Here is a 19,413-nt window from a genome sequence, read left to right as displayed (position 1 = left end):
GCAATGACACCAAGACAAATAAACCAGCACCTGAAGGTACTGGCACATAATTGGATTATCGACTTCATTAGTTCTACACATGCAACTTCTAACATGCTGGAAACAAAAAGAACTACATTTCCTAAGAACCGGTAACCTTCCACTATTCTTGTGCCTAGAGCAATCTTTTGTACCGCTAATTGCAAAACAAAAGCAATATATAGGATTTTCAATTATTGTTACCAATCTAAACTAACAATTGCTTGAGGTCACGCACCATAATCGTCTTCCTTGGAGGAGGTTGGAAGCCTGCTCTACCTGTTCTTGTTATCTGGTTCCCCATGTAAGAAGGGATGCACATCCTTGTGAACTGATAAAAATGGATGTGAGAATTGATAAGCAACGACACGGTTCAGATCTGGAAATGAAGATCAGGGAAATGGAAGAAAAATGTCATTTTTTAGGTCTCCATGACAACAAAATGATAGGAATTAACACACTCAACATAAGCTTGTAATGCACCCAATTTATTTTAGCAAAAATTCCTTCAGTTACAATTATAAAAAAGAAAAGGAAAAATAATAGAATGTACATTGTAATAGACAATGCTGCTGCACCACAAAACAGAGGGCTCACTCCTTGGCTAATATAATTTCCTCACTCCCGGCAACCTAGAACCCATTAGCAGCAGACCTCTGCATATATGTGATTGCAAACTTGCACTCACTATGAAAGTAATAACACAAGAAAAAGTTGTAGGAAATGAAGCACTCTATTTTTGACTTTGTTCTGATTTCACAAAGAGCTTTTTTCTTTGTTGGTTACTCAAAATTATTTTCTTGCCTCCACCACTCCAGCCTTTTTGCCACTTCTTTGTGAGCTAAATACCGATGCATTGCTACGGAAGGCTTATATCATAGGTTTTTCCATGTTCTGCAATAAAAGAACTATGAAATATTGGTAAACTACATGGTGATTTGCAACAAAAAAAGTGCTTTAAGGATCCATCAACCAAATGCCAATTCCATCTCATCAAAAGATTAACATGAGTGGAGGAGGTTATTAGGATCATTTAGGGACCTACTGGACACTCCTCACTTTAGCAGTTCCAACATGTCACTACATCTTTTTCATCATGGAATTCTCATTATTTGTTGATATCAACCACTACCATTTCCTTATGGGGAGATACATCTACTTTCTTGTAGAACTCGTGTAGGCATCACACTCTTTGACCATTTTCTCCACTCTGTCACCCAACAGTTTATCATTCTGAAGAATGTGCTTGACATCTTTCCACATCATCAACAGGTTTGTTTGCCTCTGTCAAGGTTAAGTTAAAAGGAAAGAAGGATAGCAGTAGGGTCAATGACAGTTCTAATGCTAGTAACATTCTAGATAGTGTAAGAAGACAATAACAAAAGATAAGCACCTGCAAAGGCCAATTCTCTGGCTTGAGTGCAGTCCATTGACAATTTCTTGATGTTATCAGGGTCAAACGCCACATCCTATATGCAGATTGATGTGTCTGTGACAAAAAACAAAAATGGGTGCCATCGCACATAATAAAAAAGTATTGCCATACTAATCTTGTCTTTTGTGTTCCTATCTTGCTAGTGTGATGCGAAATAATAATTCTCAGTTAACATTAACTGGAATGGTTACATGTTGCGTGAACCGCAGTCATTATGTGTGACAACACTCAGAAGTGTGTCAAAATGAATCTAAAAAGTGTTTGTGGAAGGAAATAACAGTGATATATGTAAAGAGACCAAACTAAGCAAGTTTGTGTGTGTATGACTCTCTATTTAAGTATGCAAACAACCTGCAGAATAAAACAACGTTCAGACTATTAGTAATCATGGAAGAGCTTACTATGCAAAAAGTAATCATACAAAAAAGGGTCGTACAAATGGTAAAGAAGAAAGTCCACATTGTTATTCTGAAATAACACTCGGCATAGAGCCCACCATTGGCATAGACAGTTTTTCCTACAGGTGATCATATAGAAGCAGTACGAATCAAACTGAACAAGACTAACATGTTAATCATATCTATATTTTTAAGAGCATCTTTGTCAAATCTGGAGTGCCGCTTAACTGGAGAAGGTTCAGGTGAATAAGCTGTGCGTAAAGAGATACTACAGACTCTTGATGAACATTGCACAACTCGCAGACATTGGATCACGATCAGACGATCAGGCTAAAAACGGACGTTGATCATGATCAGGACTCACTGTCACTATGAATAGAGCGGCGTGAACCAGAATCACGACCGCTTGTTTCCCTCCACCCTGGAGAGGGACTCAACGACCTCGACCTTCTTGTGCTTGCCCGCGAGGCTGTACGCCCGAACCCGCGTCTCACCACTGTTGAGGTCCCTGTAGTAGACGGTGCTGGGCCTCAGCCGGGGCACTCCTTCGTGGACACAGCCACCATGCCGGACGCGTCCATGGGCACCGCAACGTTGCCGATGTCGTCCTCCTCCTCCCACGTCCCACTGCACTCGTCCAGCACGCGAACCATTAACTCCTCACCCCCGGCCGCCTTGACGAGCTCCACTTGGATCAGCGCCCCACCGCCGGGGGTCTGCACGAGGAAGTTGCTCTCCACGCGCGAGGTTAGCCTCCGTGTCACGGACGGGATGATATCGGAGACGCGGAGGCCAGCCCGTGCAGCTCCAGGAAGACGTACACAATCCCGAAGCTGGTGTTGTCCTAGAGCTGCCCGTGGTGGAGTGCCAGGTCCACCACGGCCAGGATGTTGCTCAGCCTCACAGATTTCCAGGTGCTCTTGCCGGGTCGATCCGTGGCCCACTGTTGGCGGTGCGGCTGGAAGTAGATGATGGCCACCATCGCCCTGCCGTCAGGCGTGGGCACCGGGATGGCCTTGTGGATTAGGGTGTCCTTGTGGTTGATCAGGGCGTTTGAGGTGGACACTGAGACCGTCAGGTGTACTCTCGACGCGGTCGGCGAGGGGGAGGGCCGCGACGGGGGGCAGAAGCGTGCTCCCATCAGGGCCCCTCCTGCTACCGTGCACAATGAAGAGGAACGGAGAGTGGAGGTGCCGGCATCAGCCGTGGAGGGCGCTATGTGCCTAGGCGCCTACAGGGGGGCCGGGGAGGCCGGAGGCGGAGAAGAGACTGAGAGGGCCCGAGGTAGAGGGGGGAGCCAGAGCCAGGGCAGGGGAGGGAGACGCCGAGAGAGCCGACGAGAGGGGAGGGGCAGCCGTCGGTGCGATGAAGAGGATAAGATAGAAGAAAGGAGAGCGAAGGGAATTTTTACAAAATGCAGGGATTAGTTTGCAAAACCAAAACGTTTTCTCAGATCCACTCAAATGGGACTGTGGGATCATTTACCAAAAAGCACAAGGACCTTTCTGCAAACTTGCTGCGACGGTGCACCCGGAGACTCAATCCGTGCTTTATTATTTATTATTAGGGAGAGATTTCTAGTAGTTCATAAATTCATTCTCTATCACATGGTACAATTGGATCATTTTTCCAGAAATGTTTTCTTCACAAATATTTATCAAATCCTATTTTTCCATTTCTGCAATGAACTTTAGAAAAATCACAGAGAGCTCATCTCTGATCCAAATGCCTTGATTCAAATTCTTAGACTCTTCTAGGTTCATAACTTAGCGTTTAAACATTTTCCCAATACTTTCTTTGCAACATCAAATATTGGTCCATTTCTCCATGTATAGCCAACTTTGCAAATTCCTCGGAAATTCATTTCAACTCCAAATCCAGTGAAACCAACTCCGAGGTGCTTCTAAATTCACTCTTTGTTAAATGGGTGCGTTCGCTCATTTTCCAAAATAATGTTTCTGATGACTTATTGCAAATCCATTAATCTCCTAATTCCATCATAGTGAAATGTTCAAAAGTATCCATTAATCCACTTCCAATGACACCACTTTGGTCATTTTTCATATGACCAGAGGTATCCAAGAAAAGTCCAACTCACATTTTTAGAGCACTTTTATTTCTGGCTTGTTGTGTTGCTTATTGTGGTTGCTTCCGACGTTAGTTGATGAAGTAGACGGAATAGTCGGAGATGGACCAAAAAGATTGAAGACCTTGCGGAGCTAGTCAAGCCGCCCCTTGACCATGTTGATGAACACTTCCTATGCATGTCATACATCACTTTATTATTGTTGCACCGGAATTATGATGAGATGGTAACCACTTTGGTGGGTTTCCTTCATTATTTCCTGGTTGATACTTGCATTGTTCATGACCCTACCTTCCTATGAGGGTTATGTGAGTGGGATTCAATATGATTCTAAAGTAGTTGCGATGCAAATGGGACATGAATATGCATGGTGATGGCGACAAAAGAATTTTCAACGACTTTTCGAAAACCCCGTCGGGTGGCACTACTGCCTGAGGGAGATATTGAGCTAGGTAACCTCTTGATAAAGAAGTAGGTGTACCGAGGCAAGTGAGCGTGTTGTTTTCGAAAACAGATTGGCTTAAGTCGTGACCATTACTCCAACCTTACATGCGCAACCACGCTACCCTTATTTGGGAAAGGGCATTATTGATTACCTAGCTCGTGCTAGCATGGATGCCTGCATTACTAGTGCTAGGAGTGTCATGGTCACTCTCGGGACGGGGTCGTGCCTGGTAGGGCGGCCATGACTATTTTTACAAGGCACCAGACACACCATTGTTACCTTTGTGCATGGTTCTATGGTATGTCTGGGAGAGAGGCTCCAGAGACAACGATATTATTGTGAGAATGTTGGCACGGGGGTTGTTACTAAGCGAGTGGACTCTATGTAATTCACAACTAGGGAAAGATAGTGATCGGGTGCTCACCCCAGGTACTTGAGGTACAACGGGTCATGGCTAACACGGGAGTTCCTCGGATCTTGTGGGTAAATTGTGCAACCTCTACAGAGTGTAAAGCTATTCGAATAGCCGTCTCTACGAGGGTGGGGGCGCGCCCTCCTACCTCGTGGGCCCCCTGGTGGCCCTCCGGTGGCCATCTTCTGCTATATGGAGTCTTTCAATGAAAAAAAATCATAAGCCATCTCCTCGGACGAAACTCCGCCGCCACGAGGCGGAACCTTGGCGGATCCAATCTAGGGCTCCGGCAGAGCTATTCTGCCGGGGAAACTTCCCTCCAGGAGGGGGAAATCGTAGCCATCGTCATCACCAACGCTCCTCTCATCGGGAGAGGGCAATCTCCATCAACATCTTGACCAGAACCATCTCCTCTCAAAACCCTAGTTCATCTCTTGTATCCAATTCTTTTCTCCAAGTCCGTGATTGGTACTAGTAGGTTGCTAGTAGTGTTAATTACTCCTTGTAGTTGATGCTAGTTGGTTTATTTTGTGGAAGATCATATGTTCAGATCCTATATGCATATTAATACCCCTCTGATTATGAACATGATTATGCTTTGTGAGTAGTTACCTTTGTTCCTGAGGACATGGGAGAAGTCTTGCTATTAGTAGTCATGTGAATTTGGTATTCATTCGATATTTTGATGACATGTATGTTCTCTCTCCTCTAGTGGTGTTATGTGAACATCAACGACATAACACTTCACCATTATTTGGGCCTAGAGGAAGGCATTGGGAAGTAATAAGTAGATGATGGGTTGCTAGAGTGACAGAAGCTTAAACCCTAGTTTATGCGTTGCTTCGTAAGGGGCTGATTGGGATCCATATGTTTCATGCTATGGTTAGGTTTACCTTAATACTTTTGTTGTAGTTGCGGATCCTTGCAATAGAGGTTAATCATAAGTGGGATGCTTGTCCAAGTAAGGACAGTAACCAAGCACCGGTCCACCCACATACCAAATTATCAAAGTACCAAACGCGAATCATATGAACGTGATGAAAACTAGCTTGGCGATATTCCCATGTGTCCTCGGGAGCGCTTTTCTCTATATAAGAGTTTTTACAGGCTTATCCTTTGCTACAAAAAGGATTGGAGCACCTTGCTGCACTTTATTTAGTTTTGTTACTTGTTGCTCGTTACAAATTATCCTATCACAAAACTATCCGTTACCACTTATTTCAGTACTTGCAGAAAATACCTTGCTGGAAACCGCTTGTCATTTCCTTCTACTCCTCGTTGGGATCGACACTCTTACTTATTGAAAGAACTATGATAGATACCCTATACTTGTGGGTCATCAGCATGCAGATCTTCATGAAGACCCTGCCACCACACCATCTCAGCAGCCAGCCAGCCAGCATGGCGCTGCATGCCTCGTCACCTTGGACGCACGTCGAAGCAAGGCGAGGCAGCGATGGACGGGGCGAGCTCCTTTACCATCCCCGATAAAGCAAGAGGACACATAGGCGGCACATTAAATGCGTTTTTCCTAGGATGTCAGGAGATGAAGTTCTACACTGTACATACTTTCCACCTCCTGTGTGCCACTGTGGCAAACCCTTTGACATATAAAAGGAGGCCCGAGGCGTACTGAGGAAGGATTCAGACTTTTTGGATCGGGCATGCACCATTTCTAGTTCAAGAGCTCAATAACACTAAATACACACAAAGGAGGACTAGGGTTTTACGCATCACTTGCGGCCCGAACCTGGGTAAAAAATCCCACCGAGTTGATCTTCTAGACCCGCTCTTTGCGCAGCCCCACGCCCCGCAACCGTAGAAGGGATTCCGTCGAGGGATCCCATAGGAGTCGTGACAGAACCCCGACATCTTTGGCGTGCCAGGCAGGGGCGCTGAGGCTGTGAAAATCCAGTTTTGAAACCAGCTCATCGACTTCTTGATCGCGATGGCTCGGGAGAAGAAGGCGACATCGATCAGCCATGCTCTGGTGCCATCAACTAGGTGAGGCGGTGCTATCCGCAGCCACAACAACCATCCGCGTGGCAACAAAAAGCTAAGTCACGCAAAACCCTGAGCAATTTTCATTTTTATAAGGTTATCTTCCTCAAAGGATCTTGCTCCTTGTATGGAAAACCTGCACGCAAGGGAACCCTTCCGCTATTGTCAACACCCTTGTTCTGTTTCAAGTCCGCTCAACACATCAGGCAGCTGCGCCGAGAACGGCAAGGTGATTTGCCCGGCAGCAAGCGCCCCCCGGCAGGCTGCTAAGGATCCGTTTCTCAAAGCGCCACATCATGGGTTTATGCGCCGGCAAACCTATCGAACTAGGCGTAGGGTATGTACATACAAGGAAAGATCAAACAAGAAGATAACATGTTTCATTTCAAAATACTGTAGAGTTATATTACATTAGTGGTTGTCGCGGTTCTAACTTAAGATAAATTGTCTTGGGCATGAACTCGTGGAGACAAGGAGAAACGGGGTGGCTAGTCCCGGCACGGGCCCTCCACCCTCTTGACTCCGTTGACGCAACTGGTGATGGGCTCGATATGCTCTTCGAGTGTCGCGAGGTCCATGCCCTCCCGCAAGCTCTCAAGCGCGTCGGCGAAGTCGACGTTGGGGTTCCAGAATGCCACCTTGTTGAGCACCTTGGCCAGGGCACCCCGGCAAAGCCTCCGGGACTCACTAGCCAGATAGGTCGCTCGATTGGAGCGGAGCTGCTCAAGGGCAGCGAGGATGCGCTCGAAGAACAAGGTCAGCCTGGCATTGGGGCTTGTGTTTGCCTCCTGGGAGAACCTAACGTCCGGCATGCCCATGACGGCTAGGTACACGGTGAGCTTCCCTACAACGCCGATGAGGCAGCTAATCCAAAGGTTGACGCCCTCCTCATAGTCCTTATGGGTGGCGGTGTCATCACTCTGCAGCTGCTTTTCGGTCTCGAGGACCTTTTTCAGGGTCTCCTCCCGGGCTGTGTCCTCTGAAAGCATTCCCTACAAAGCGCCCAGTTGCAGCTTCAGACCATCAATGGAGCTGTTGGCCTCGGAAAGCAGCTTGATCTGATTGGAGATGGTAACCTGTGAATCCGCCAGAGTGCGGTTGGCCGTGTCCCTCTCCTCTATCAGCTCCAAGACCTTCTTCTTCAGCTCCTCCCGCTCCAGCTCCAGCTTCTCCACCTTGCCAGCGTGGTCGCGAGCCAGAGCATCGAGGGCCTCCTTGTACCTCTGCTCCAGCTCCTGGGTCCACTGCGTGATGATCTTCCCGATCTCCTCGTCCTTGCCGCGGAGCGTGGCGGCAAGCGCCTGCTCGTGGGTAATGAGGTCTTCTTCCTAGGTGTCCAGCAGAGCTTGCTGCTGCACCCGGGCGGCTTCATCCTTGGCGGCATGTTATTTCACCGCCTCTTAGGCCTTCTCGATCTCGACCTGCTTCAGTATGAGCTCCCGCTTGCGCTCGTCCAGCTGACCCTCTGCAACCCTCAGTTCTTCCTGGGCCTCGCCAAACCAGACCTACGTCTGAGCGACGTGCTCCTCAAAATCTGCTTCCGCCTTGTCCACCGCCGCCATCGTTTATTTCACCTTGTGTTGGTGGGCACGGTGGAGTGCCTGGAGATTCTGGAAGTTGGCGCTCATGGCCCGGAGAAGCTGCTCCTCTTCGAAACCGCCACCGGCGGTGCTCAGTTCGTCAACAACCTGGAGCCCGGCGGTGGCGAGTGCCTCATCATCAAACACCTCCCCTTCGGCTGGCGCCCTGGCCCTCGTCGTCCCTGGAAGGCGGACGAACAATTTGTCACCCTCCTTCAAGTATTTGCCCGAGGTGGGGGATGTAGGGGAGGAAGGTTGGTCGTCGGCCATCCCCTCCCCAGCAGGCTCTTTGGCGGCCTCCGCAGCAGTGGCCTTGCCGGCCTCCCCGGCAAGCTCCTTGGCAGCCTCCTCAGCAGAACCCTTGCCGGCCTCCCCGGCAGGCCCCTTGCCGGCCTCCTCGGTAGCAGACTTGGCGGCTATGTAAGCCGCGATCTTGGCGTACTCGGCTTCGGCGTCCTTGGTGACCCTCTCGATGACGGTGTTGATATCCTCCTGGTCCATCGAGGGAGGGTCTTGAAACCAGAAAGAAGGACGAAGCAGGGCCAAAATCACAATTCAGAACAAAGAACAGGAAGAAAACAGAGATGGGAGGCGGGCCACTTACCCATGCCAAGCTGGGAAGAAGTGGTTCCCTTCCCGCAAATGTTTGTGGCCAGGACAGAGCAGCCAACAACCATGCTTGCCTCCTCCTCCTCCTCCTCCATGCGCATGGGCTCGGCGGAAGGTGCCCTTGCCGGGGACGCCCCTCTGGGTGGCGTGGTTGACGGGGGCGGCATGTCTGGAGTGGCCCTTAGTGGCTCCTCCTGCTGTCGCTCTCCTCCTGCAAACCTGGCAAGGTTAGCACCAAGGATTACGCCCCAACGCCCGTCGATGAGGAGTAATGAACCTGGGGGCTGAAGCGGGGGCTGCATCGAGGGCTATTGTCCGGGCTGATCACTACCAGTTGCGGCATGCAGAGAGTGCTCGCCTGGGCTTGTCGCCCGTCGAAGCTCTGGCCCTCTTCGCCGCCCTTTGAGCCAGCGTCTCTGTGTCGCTGCAAACATAAGATCAAGTCAGGAAAAATGACACAGGCTTTGGATCAGAAATGGTGAAGGGCGAGGTGCTTACACATCCTCCTCTACTTGTCTCCTCTTCCCTCTTCGGACCGAAGGACCAAAGTCGAAGTCGTCCTCTGGGGCGGCGTCCGCGGTGGAGGGGGAGGGGAAGGAGAAGGCGTCCTGCGCCGCTTGGATGAGGAAGAAGTGGCGGTCGCGGCCTTCTTCACTGTCGCTGCCCTCATCTCACGTGCGGGCTGCGCCTGGGCCTGTTGCCGCTGCGTGGTCCTGCCGGGCCGGACCGGCTTGCCGGAGCTAGCCCGCCGCAGGACGCATTTTCTCTCCCGGGCCGAGGGGTCCTCCGCCTTGGCCTTCTCTTCGGCCAACTGCTTGACCACGTCTTCGACAAGGGGGGCCCAGCGCCGGCGTCGCTGGATCCCCTGGCAGCTCCCGTCCACTCGGCGAACTTCTTCTCCTCTGCATCCATGTCGGCCTCGTCCTCGACGGTGCCGAGGCTACCGGCTTCCTCGACAAGCGCTGCCTCTTCTGCCTGGGTGGTGATGTATGCTAGCTCCTCCGTGGTGGTGTCGCGGATGAGCTGTGACTCGTCATGAACATACCTCTCTAACAAGTTGTCGAAGAATTCCTGCACCAGCTCTACTTCCGGCTCGTCCCAAGTTGGGTTGAGGCTGTGCATGTTGAATCATGGCGACAATGGTGGTCTAGCAAGAGTTGTTTCTCAGTGGGACCAACTCCGCCGGCAACCCAAACAGAGACCTGCCGACCTCGCCAGCCTTGCCGGTCTTGTCGGCCTTGCCGGTCCTCTCGGCCCTGCCGCCCTCATCGACCTTGACCTCAAAAAGCCTCTGGCAGAGGTGGGCGTATTGCCGCACTGTGAAGTTGTGATTCAGACCGGGACGGTGCCTCATGATGTCGGCCACGTTCCTGAAGTCCCAGGCCGGCATCCCCTTATTATGCAGTGGGGCAATCCGGTGACGGATGAAATCGGCCCCGATCATCTCGAGAGTGAGCCCGTCCGAGGTGTGGCGATGGATCCTGGTGGTGGCGACCATGAGCTTCTTGTCATCGGCGTCAACATCGCTCTATTCCTTCCTTCAGACCGGTGGCTTTGGCCGGACCCAGCAGAACTCCTGCAGATCCTCCTCCACAATCCAGCACCATCGGCCCAGCCACTCTTCCCGCCTCTCCTTCTGGGCTTCCTCCGGGTACGTGCCCTTGCTCTGAGTCCTCGGGATCCAGGTGACGCAGCCAGAGATGGCGCCCCTAGCTAGATGCGAGGGGTGAAGTAGTGGCGGAAAAGCGCCGTGCTGGGATGCACTCCGGCAAAGCCCTCACAAAGGTGGGAAAAGAAGGCCATGCACGCCACAACGTTCGGCGTAAAATCCAGAAGATGGAAGCCAAAGGTGTGCATGATGTCATTGGAGAAATCACAGAAGGGGGGGGGGGCAGAGCCCGCAGGAGAAGTAATCGACGAAGAAGCGGTACTGATTTGGGCAGTCCTTGGCATAGGCTGCGGGGATGATACGCGTGGCGGGGTGCCTCGATGTCTCCGTCCCCCACAGGGGGCTGAACTTCTCCTTGAGGGTGAATGCATCGACCGTCGAGGTGAAGAGGGCGCATTCCGTCCGCATCTCCACCAACTCACTCTCTGGTGCCTCCTTCCCCCCGGCGTCCATGGCCGCTCCCTTGCCGTTTCTCGACTTGGGCGCCATGGCGGCTGAGGGGGGGGGGGGTGAAGGGGTCAAGAGCAATGGGGGCACGGTGGTGGCGGCGGCGAGCAAAGGCGAAAGCTTCAGTTCGCGCTTGGAGAAGAAGAGGGGAATGGAGGTTCCGAGATTGGAAAGAGCGCATGGGGTAAATGAGCAGCGCCCTTGCGGTTTCCTCTTTTTTATGGGGAAGACGTGGGCCGCCTCTCCACTATTCACTGCAGGGTGACGCAAACATGCTCCGACCGCCCCACATACGACCCCCATTTCACGCACTCAATACGGGATGTGGGGAAGCACAACTAGTAAGGAGTTACCGCAGTTAAAACTCTGCCATGCCTGCCCATGCACTGTTCTGGGCCTGGCCCAATAACGTTTCGCGCTTATGTGTGGCCCTGGCCCAGGGCCTCCTCTCGGTGTACAAAAGTAGGGGCCCTTCTGTACCCCTTTACTTGTGCACGTGCAGTCATAGCCACACCTGCGGCCGGGCTCGGCAGGGCAGAGGATGCAAAGACACAAGACTACCCAGGCAGCACCCAAGCTAGAAGCATAAAGAGCAAAGGGACAGGATGGGTTTCCCCCGACAAGCGTCTTGCCAGCACGGCCTGCATGGCCCCGGTAAGAGCCTTGCCGTGGCAACTTTCCCAACACCAGGAAGATTGCCACCCTTGAGCCTGAGAGTTATGACGCCATCGACAATGTCAAGACCAAGGCTCGGGAGTGCCTGCATGGTGGCATGCAGATCTTGGTGAAAACCAAATGCCTACAAGCCTAGATGTGTACCACAAGACAAAGACCCCCGGCAAGATCCTTGCCAGGGACGCTCGCAAGCCCCCGGCATGACCCTTGCTGGGGACGCCCACGAGATCCCGACAAGGCCCTTGCCGGGGGCGTCTGCGGGGCCGAGGCCAGGCCTGCACTTACCAAAGCTTCGCTGCCCCGTGCTCGGTCGGATGTGGCGACCAGCCTACCAACTAGACACGCACTTGCGTGGCAGCATGCAACTTCTAGGCCAACTAGCCAAGCACCTAAGTGGTGGCATGTAGATCTTCATGAAGACCCTGCCATCACACCAGCTCAGCAGCCAACTAGCCAGCGTGGCGCTGCATGCCTCGTCACCTTGGACGTGCGTCGAAGCAAAGCGAGGCGGTGATGGACAGGGCGAGCTCCCTTACCGTCCCCGATAAAGCAAGAGGACATAGTCGACGCATTAAATGAGCTTTTCCTAGGATGTCAGGAGATAAACTTGTACACTATACATACTTGCCACCTCATGTGTGCCACTGTGGCAACCCCTTTGACATATAAAAGGAGGCCCGAGGTGTACTGAGGAAGGATTCGGACTTTTTGGACTGGGCATGCACCGTAGCTAGTTCAAGAGCTCAAGAAGACTAAATACACACAAAGCAGGACTAGGGTTTTACGCATCGCTTGTGGCCCAAATCTGGGTAAAAAATCCCACCGAGTTGAACTTCTAGATCTGCTCTTTGCGCAGCCCCACACCCCGCAACCGTAGAAGGGATTCTATCGAGGGATCCCATAGGTGTCGTTCCAGAAACCCGACATCCATTGTTTACAAGAACCTGTGAGTGTGTGTGTGTGGGAGAAAACTACTTAAGTTGAGTTGAGTGACTTGACATGTTGATTAAGTTGGAGGTGATCCAAACTCTATTTATGTTGATATATGTAATCTCTTCACAGGGATATCTGAATTCTTATGATGCATACTCTACAAGTTGTTAGGACATGTCATTCCACTCAAAACTTGCTTTCTTCAAAAATTTCCTACTTAGTGCTATATCATGCATTTTCATACCTTGTTCCAAAACATGGGGTTCTTGCGAGTACATTCAAGCATACTCAATGGTTGTCCTTGGCTTTTTACTTCGCCAGGCATGGAAGAACAAGAATATGAGGAAGAGCTCTTCGGTGACGAACATGCGAGCTCTACTTAATTTGTAGTATTGTTTGTTGCACTTTGCCATGTCATGCCTCATTAAACCGGACATGCATCATACTTGACTGTACATCATGCCATGTTTATGCTTGTTTGTCTACTATGTCATTTGCTTCTTTCCGGTTGTGAGGATCCGTTCGACTATGTTGGTTCGGTCTTCTTCCTAGCGGGATTTCAGGCAAGATGACCGTTACTCTGGTACCACTACTATCTTTGCTTTGCTAGTTGTCTCGATGCTACCACTATGTCGCACTACCTACCATTTGTTTATCAAGCCTCTCAAATTGCCATGAAAACCTCTAACCTTTTCCACCATCCTAGCAAACCATTACTTGGCTATGTTTTTTTGACAGAAAGACTATAAGGGAACCCCCTACAATATAATTGGTGCAACAAACCCAAATTGCAAGTACCATGCCTTGAACCTAGGTGGGTGGGAAGGCATCAGCCCCTTCCGACCACTAGGCTATGCCAGTTGTTTGGCTATGTTACCGCTTTGCTCAGCACCTCTTATAGCGTTGCTAGTTGCAGGTTGTTCCATGTTGGGACATGGATATCATGGGATATCACAATATCTCTTATTTAATTAATGCACATATATAGTTGGTAAAGGGTGGAACGCTCGGCCTTATGCGTGGTGTTTTGTTCCACTCTTGCCGCCCTAGATTCCGACATACCGGAGTTATATTCCTTGATTTTGCATCCCTAACATTGTGAGGGGTATAGGGCCCTCTTGACAGTTCGCTTTGAATACAATTCTTCCAGTAAGGCCCAACAATGGTTTTAACATTTTCCATAATAATACTTGAACTAAATAATTAATTGGCATAGGGCGTCATGAACCCGAGGATTTTCTACATAGCAGGGGGCCAGTATTTATGGTGTTGGTCCCAAATGGGTAGACTGCGGGGCACCTCGGGAAAACTCAAGGGCTGGTTTTACTCGTAGGATGTCCCATCTGATGTACCCCGAGAACGAGATCGCGCAACTCCTATCAGGCTAGGTCGGTGTATCGGGAGGTCTTGCTGGACTTGTTTTACCATTGTCAAAATGTCTTGTGCACCGGGATTCTAAGTCTGGTCGGAGGTTCCCAAGATGGAGGATTGTCTCCGCGGATCATGAGCTTGTCATGGGCTAAGTTGGGACACCCTTGCAGGGTTTAAGCTTTCGAGAGTTGTGCCCACGGTTATGTGGCAGATGGGAATTTGTTAATATCCGGTTGTACATGACTTGAAGTAAACTCAGTTATAATACACCAACCACGTGCGTAACCGTGACTGTCTCTTTTCGGGGAAGTTTGAGAAGACAACACGGTTTGGGTTATGTTTGAACATAAGTAGTTCAGTATCAGTTCTAGATCATTACTAGTCTGTGACCGTTTTCATAGTTTCTCACCTTATTCTGTACTCGTAAGTTAGCCAACATACAATGCTTAGCCGCTTGCTGCAGCCCCACCACTTATCCTTTTCCATACCCATTAAGCTTTGCTAGTCTTGATACCCATGGTAACAGGATTGCTCAGTCCTCATGGCTCATAGATTACTACAATAATAGTTGCAGGTACAGGTAATGCAATGACCCGACGTGAGAGCGATGCTTGATTGCCTGATTGGAGTTATCCTTCTTTGATCAAGGGATAGGTTCCGGGTCGGGGAAACTGCGATTAGCAGGCTGGATGTCGTTCTTCTTTCCGTTTGATTTTATCCGTAGTCGTATCCTGCTCTTCTGTATGATGGTTGCTATTGATTGATGTATTATTGTATGAATGTTGTAACTTGTGGCGAGTGTAAGCCTTTATCTTGTATTCTCATCTATTCACTACATGGTATGTTGTAATGATATCCACCTTGCTTTGTGCTCGAAATGCGGTAGTGCCCCAATCATGAATTCATCACGTGATTGGGATAGAATCGCATCTTGGGCACTAGCTTCCCAGTCAGAATGCCTGTTGGTTAAGGCAGATGGCATGGGTTCACGCTACTATTGAAGATTTCCGCTACGAGTGTCGCTGGGAACCACGGCCACCTATGGGACTAGGAGGTCCCTTGCTTGTTCAGCAGGGGGCGACGCGTTGCACGAAGAGCCGACGAGCGTGGAGAAGCGCAACAGAGATCACACAGGTGATTTACCCAGGTTCGGGCCATCGCGTATCATAAAACCCTACTCCTTCTTCAGTGGATGGATGGTGGAAAAGGTGGTGGTGGTGCGCAGTACACTTGCCCGGTAGGGGTTGCCTCAGGCAGCACCAACTACGCGTGTATGGGGGTGTGAGTTATCCAATCTACCAACCCTTTTTATGGTTTCCTTGGGCCTCCTTTTATAGATCAAGGGGTAACCACAATGGCAAAGTAGTCATTACGCACTGATAAGATAGCAAACAATGCTATCATACCTAACTCTACGGGCTGACAAGGCGCATTAAATGCACCGCTTAACGTCACATCGTTGGTTGCCCGGCAAGGCTTGCTGGGCTATCTCGCTAGCTCCACGCCTGTTCTCTTGACACGTTGCAGGACAGGTGTCATCTGTGGGTTTCTCCAGTAGGAAATGGCTGCCATGTGGCGAATGGCTGCCACTTAATCACTTTGCGTATCGACACCACACTGATTGACGACGTGGGTCATGTTGGATCGGTTGGTGAGGCGATTTTGGCTCCGTGAGCCCAGGCATGCCCTGCCGGCTGTCTGCGTCTTGTGGTGGCCTTGCCCCTTGCCAGGCTCGCGTGCCCGGCAAGCAAGGCTTCTTCTCTTGACGGTATCCTGCTTCCTTGGCTCATTCTTGGTCTTTATAATATGCATGTTGGTCCTTCAAATCTCTTGGTTTCTTGAATCCTGACTTGGGCTGGTGCTTCAACCTCATTCCCTCGCCTGTGCATAGCCTGGACAACAGACCCAGGGTTTGTTGCACCGACAGAAGCCCTCGGGCCTGCCCCGAAGCTCTGCCGAGCGACGTCAGGGTAGGGCCTAATAAGTGCACAGGCGAGGGTTGCTGATGAGGCTGGTCTCTTGAAGTCTTCTTTGCTTCTTCACTAGCCTTGACTCCGGGCCGGTTTCCGGTTTATCCGTGCGTCATGTAAAGACAATAGTGGTGGGGCCACTCAAGTAATGGTTCATGAATGACTTTAATGCACGGGGTAGAAACGGTCAATTCACTCTTCCCACCATGCTCCTATCCTTGGCCACACATGTTGCATGCATCACACGGGGTAGGTAACGGAGGCGGGTGGTGCGGAAGAGCATCATGGTGAGGGCCCGGTGATCTTGAATTGGCGGAGGAGGGCGATGGTCGCCTGTTGATGGAGTGCCCCATCCTCGCCCTGCATATAAAAGGGAGTGGCGGAGGAGGATGGAGTCATTCATCTTCGCCTTCCTCCTCTTCTTATTTTCTGCCTTCGCTGGCAATGTCGAAGGGAAGAGTCTGGGACCAGCCCCCGGGCTCTTGGTTGGGGCTAATGTCGCCACATGCTGGTGTTGATGCTCGAGGAGTGAGCCTGGTCCTTGGTGTGATGAATCTCTTGGTTCCTTCGAGGTTTGGCCGGGAAGCGGGGCTAGATATTGTTGGTAATCCCAGCACTGATCCCCCCAAAGCCCTTGGGGCTGATGTCGATGAGAGGCGCGCCAAGGTGGGGAGCGGTGCGCCCCCAGTCCCCTGGCCGTCTTGGCCGCTCACCGTCTCTCTGGGGAAGGTGTCGGGCTGGAGTATCGGCCTTCCCGAGGAGCGGTGTTGATGAAGACGAAGCCAGGGGAGAAGGAGAAGACAGGAGGCAGGCCGCCGAGTAGGAGCACGATAGCATCGACGCGTTCGTCTTGTACTAGCGACCCACTGCCCGTCTGTCTGGATCTCCCCCTCTTTCCCCGGCACCGTCATCACCGTTTTCTCCGTTGGTGGGGAAAGGCTCGTTCCCCTGGTGCTTCCACCTCCCCAAAGGGGTCTTCTGGCTGGGCACCGGCATCCTCCTCTACCGCTGCCCGTGATGGAGCCCCCTGTTTATCCCTGGAGGCGGTGACCAGGGGGCCATCGAGGTGCTCTGCACATCTTCGTCCTTCGCAGCCTCGCCACACCCGATCTTGTCAGGTTGCGTTGGAAAGGCCCTGACAGGATCGGAGTGGCGTTGTGCCTGTGTGCGCCCCGCTCTCCCTCTCTTCCCACCGCACTACCTGGGACAAGATGGATAGGGAGAGGATTTTACGAGCACCTACCTTTTTTCAGTCTTAAATCTATAGGCGATTGCCAAATTTTAATTCAAACAATATAGTCTCTCGAGTCCATGTTTGCGTTCTTTAATACTTGTACTTGTATTAGCATATTAATGAAAAAGATGAGCCTTGCCTGGAACCCATGCATCTGTATGTCCATGCAGAGGTGAGATGCCTCTTTAATATAAATAAATGAGTTTTCCCGGCACACTATCTTGCCAGTACCCTTCTTGTCTGCCAGGGAACAGATAGAGGGACTAGCCCCCCCGCCAATTTGTTTTTACCAAAGGCCACTGCGACCATCCTGACCAAAGCAACATTCGAGTTATGGATGGGAACACCTACGTCTCAAAAAAGAGGCGGCGTATTCTCATGCAAAGTTATAGCTTTACAGAACAGTAATGGACAGGAGGTGGAACTTATCTGCATGGCTTGCCGGGATGGCAGTGTCGGGAAATCTTCTCACTCCTTGTCGAAGCCAAGTTCGCGGTAGGAACCTGTAACTCCATGTATATGAGAATGAATGCAGGATGCGATCCTATCTATATGCATATGCAAATTCTCATGAAATTCTTATGAAGTGATCTTGGAATGCTTATGCATGAATGTAATCTCGGTTGGGCCCCCCCATAGAGCTTCTTTATTTTCTCTAACACGGGGTCATCACCCTGGCTTTATACAAGGGGTTACATGTAGCTGAGGCAAGGCCTGTACAAAAGGGTGGCTGCCGGGCAGGCCCCGACAGCCGCGCCTTACGGGTAGAACTTGCGGAGATTCTCAATATTCCATGAGTTTTGCAACTCAGTGCCATCTCCGGTCTCCAGGTAGACTGCGCCACGTCTGGTGAATCATACAACCCGGTAAGGGCCTTCCCACTTCCGTGACAACTTGTGTGTACCCTTGGCAAACTGAACGCGCCTAAGGACAAGGTCACCTTCCTCAAAACACCGGGCATGAACCCTGCGGCTATGATAGCGATGCAGGGCTTGCTGGTAGTGTGCGTCATGCATAGCAGCCCGGAGACGGTTCTCCTCGAGTAGCACAGCTTCATCACGCCTGTGCTGATCTTGCGCTACTTCATTGTAGGCAAGCACTCGACGCGACCCGTAAATGAGTTCCGTGGGGATAACTGCTTCTACCCCATATACCAGGGAGAAGGGAGTCTGCCCGATAGCTCGGTTTGGTGTCGTTCTGAGGGACCATAGAACTACCAGCAGCTCCTCGATCCACCGCCTCTCGTGCTTGTGCAGCACATCAAAATTTCTTGTCTTGAGTCCACGTAGCACTTCAGCGTTTGCCCTCTCAGCATGTCCGTTGCTTCGGGGGTGTGCCACAGAGGCAAATGAGACTTTGCATCCGAGGGCATGAACATATTGCATGAAGGTGTGGCTCGTGAACTGGGTGCCGTTGTCGGTGATGATCCTTACGGGAAATCCAAAACGACACAACAATTCTTTCATGAACTTCATAGCTGACTGAGAAGTCACCTTTATCAAGGTAGTCACTTTCAGCCACTCTGTAACTTGTCGATGGCAACGAACAAGAATTCAAAGCCCCCGATTGCTCGGGGGTAGGGGCCGACGATATCGAGCCGCCAGACCAAAAATGGACATGATAGAGGGATTGTTTGAAGAGCTTGGGCAGGCAGGTGTGTTTTCTTGGAATGCAACTGACAGGCTTCACATGTCGTGACTAGCTCGACCGCATCTTGGAGGGCCATGGGCCAATAGAATCCTTGTCGGAATGCTTTCCCAACTAATGCCCTTGATCCAATGTGGGAGCCGCACATTCCTCTGTGAATCTCATCCAGCAGTTCCTTTCCTTCTTCCCGGCAGACACACTTCAATTTCACACCGTTGGGCCTCCTTCTATACAAAGTGGCATCGACAAACTGATACATACTGGACCTCCGGGCTACTCTCTCAGCTTCATCTTGGTCATCGGGAAGCTCTCTGGTTTGGAGAAAGTGGACAATGTGCCTTGCCCAAGTGGGAGCCCGGGGCTTGGCAACAACGACAAGTGGCACCTCCTCTGTTGTGGGAGCAGCAGCCTCGTTGGCGGGGTCCATAGGCCCGACTGGAGGGGGTGGTCCGGCAGGTGATACATCTCCAACGTATCTATAAT

The 19,413-nt window shown here is 50.9% G+C and overlaps 1 pseudogene; it reads right to left on the bottom strand.

Moving 5' to 3' along the window:
• Positions 1–2,220: 2,220 nt before the first annotated feature.
• LOC125554679 lies at positions 2,221–6,276 on the bottom strand (annotated as a pseudogene).
• Positions 6,277–19,413: the final 13,137 nt, after the last annotated feature.

The sequence above is a fragment of the Triticum urartu genome, chromosome 4, assembly GCF_003073215.2.
Source record: "Triticum urartu cultivar G1812 chromosome 4, Tu2.1, whole genome shotgun sequence".
NCBI lineage: Eukaryota > Viridiplantae > Streptophyta > Magnoliopsida > Poales > Poaceae > Triticum > Triticum urartu.
This window is presented reverse-complemented; position numbering and strand designations above follow the sequence as displayed.